The sequence below is a fragment of the Carlito syrichta genome, unplaced genomic scaffold (genome assembly GCF_000164805.1).
Source record: "Carlito syrichta isolate Samal-C Ts95f unplaced genomic scaffold, Tarsius_syrichta-2.0.1 Scaffold109807, whole genome shotgun sequence".
In the NCBI taxonomy this organism is placed as follows: domain Eukaryota; kingdom Metazoa; phylum Chordata; class Mammalia; order Primates; family Tarsiidae; genus Carlito; species Carlito syrichta.
Genome location: NW_007053903.1, coordinates 2,022 through 4,413, shown reverse-complemented (window position 1 = coordinate 4,413; position 2,392 = coordinate 2,022). Strand labels below are relative to the sequence as shown.

The 2,392-nt window shown below is 43.8% G+C and overlaps 1 pseudogene; it reads left to right on the top strand.

Annotated features, from left to right (window-relative positions):
- Positions 1–234: 234 nt before the first annotated feature.
- Positions 235–804, top strand: LOC103271766 (annotated as a pseudogene).
- Positions 805–2,392: the final 1,588 nt, after the last annotated feature.

Here is a 2,392-nt window from a genome sequence, read left to right as displayed (position 1 = left end):
TAGAAAAATAAGGCGCGCCAGGCCACGCGTCTCCACGACGGTGCTGCCTCCTCCAGGCAGGACTGTGAGGGTGGCAGGGACCCGCCAGCCAGCCGAGAAGGAGGTGTGGACATGGACCTGGCAGCAGCCGCCGACCCCCAGCCCAGCGCCACTGCCTGGGCACCCTGAGGGCTCCGTGGGGGTGCGACCTCCGCCGCGGTGTCTTCGGGGACCTGGGGAGTCCGGCGCTGCGCGATGGCCCTGCCCCCGTGGCCCGCGCTCTCCCTCCTGCTCTTCCTCCTGGCTGCAGCTGTCAGGTACCAGGAGCAGGCCCAGAGCACCGACCGGAGGGCCGCCCTGTAGACCATCCGGAATGGCATTCACAAGGTCGACACGTATCTGAACGCCACTTTGGACCTCCTGGGAGGAGAAGACAGGCTCGGCCAGTGTAAGTGCAGCGACGAATCAAAGCCGTTTCCACGTTATGGTTATAAACCCTCCCCACCGAATGGATGTGACTCTCCATTGTTTGGTGTTCATCTTAACGTTGCTATCCCTTCCCTAACAAAGTGCTGCAACCAACATGACAGATACTTTGAGACCTGTGGCAAAAGCAAGAACGACTGTGATGAGGCGTTCCAGTATTGTCTCTCTAAGATCTGCCGAGATGTGCAGAAAACACTAGGACTAGATCAGCACATTCAGGCCTGCGAAACAACAGTAGAGCTCTTGTTTGACAGTGTTATACATTTAGGCTGTAAACCATACCTGGACAGCCAACGAGCTGCATGTAGGTGTCGCTATGAAGAAAAGACTGATCTTTAAAGAAGATCCTGATTGCTGGTGACAGATGAGGATGAAAGAACATAACCTATGACAAATAACTAATATTTTTACAGCATAAATCTGACTTCTTTTGCAAAAGGATTATTTTAAAGACGTTACAAGAGTTTCTATTTTGACCTTAAAACCTCAAGGTGAAAAGAAAACAAGTGGGGGGAGGGTGATGAGGGCATACCTGCCTTCTCATGTGTCTTCCTGGATGTTGCTGCCTTAGTATGCCAATGTGTTGACCAGTCTCAAAAACATGTGTGTGTTAAGGGGAGAATTTTTGAAAAGAATGTGTACTCAGTTTTTGTAACCATATTTACGAAAAAAAAAGAGATCAGATATAAAATTCATCATAAGGTTTGTTCCACATTATCTTATTTGGAAATATGGGAGAATCTTCATTTAGAAGTACTATTTGTTTACTATGAAATTTTAATACAGATTTATGCCTGGAAAAAAAGAAAAAGAAAAAATTAAAGCGTAGGACAGAGGCTGAGTAAATGTAGAACACTGCCAAAGATTTCAGTAAGGGAGATTTATTCATATTGATCCAGGAGTGCTTAGATTGCATATGTTTATGTGTAAGAAGTTTTAGAAAAGGCCTCTAGTATCAAAAATTCCGCTGTTGTGGAATCCAAATTATCTTGAATGATGGGCCCGATTTCACAAGAGCCTATTTTTAAAAGAAGGGATTTTCTTTCTCATATGAGTAACTGCAAACAGCTGAATAGTAAAACAGGAAGAGTGAAGATGTTGTTACTGATGAGAATAGCCCTTTGTGCTTCCTTTCCACTGTATCCTGTTCTGGGCTGTGGGATCTAAGTTGCTTGATATTCACTCTCTGAGCCCGCTTCCTAGTTCTCTGAATCTCATCCAGGCTGACGTTTCTACTCTCCTTCTCCAACACTCAGGTTCTCTCCTGCCGAGTCCCTATCCACTTTCGAAGTCCAAACTGGAAACCCTGGGCCACCCATGCAAACAAAAGCCCACAGAATAGGCAGTAAGGCCACTCTCTACTTTGTAACACATTTATCCAATCACAATTGTATCTTATTTTCCTGGTGGCAAAGTTGAAATTGAGTCATTGAAATGATTCTCATATCAATGAGTTGGGATGAAAGTTTTTGGTCAGTGGTTGTCGATGGACCTGGTGAGGAATCACTTGAGGAAGCAAAGACTGAAATCTATTTCCATCAGAAGGTATTTATACACAATGCTACATTTTCTTTAGTATTACAGCACAACCACCCTGTTGGTTAACCACTCATAATCTATGTTAGAAACAGACAAAACCATTTTAAACAGTGAGATGAAAATCTGGTAGTATAAAACTAGAACCACTTTTCCCAGTAAAAATATAAGAACCTTCATTCAAATGAAGAGCAGACATCTGTTTTTACCTTGTTGGTGACTAACTTTTAGATGGATCGCTAGTTTATCTGTCAACAATATTTATACCTAATCTAGATGAAATGTAGTCATATTATCCGTTAGAAATTGAGTCCATAAATGAAATCACTGACTCTTAGGAAGACATAATGAGTGTGTTCATGTGCTTGAGTTCCTGGCATGACATCATCCT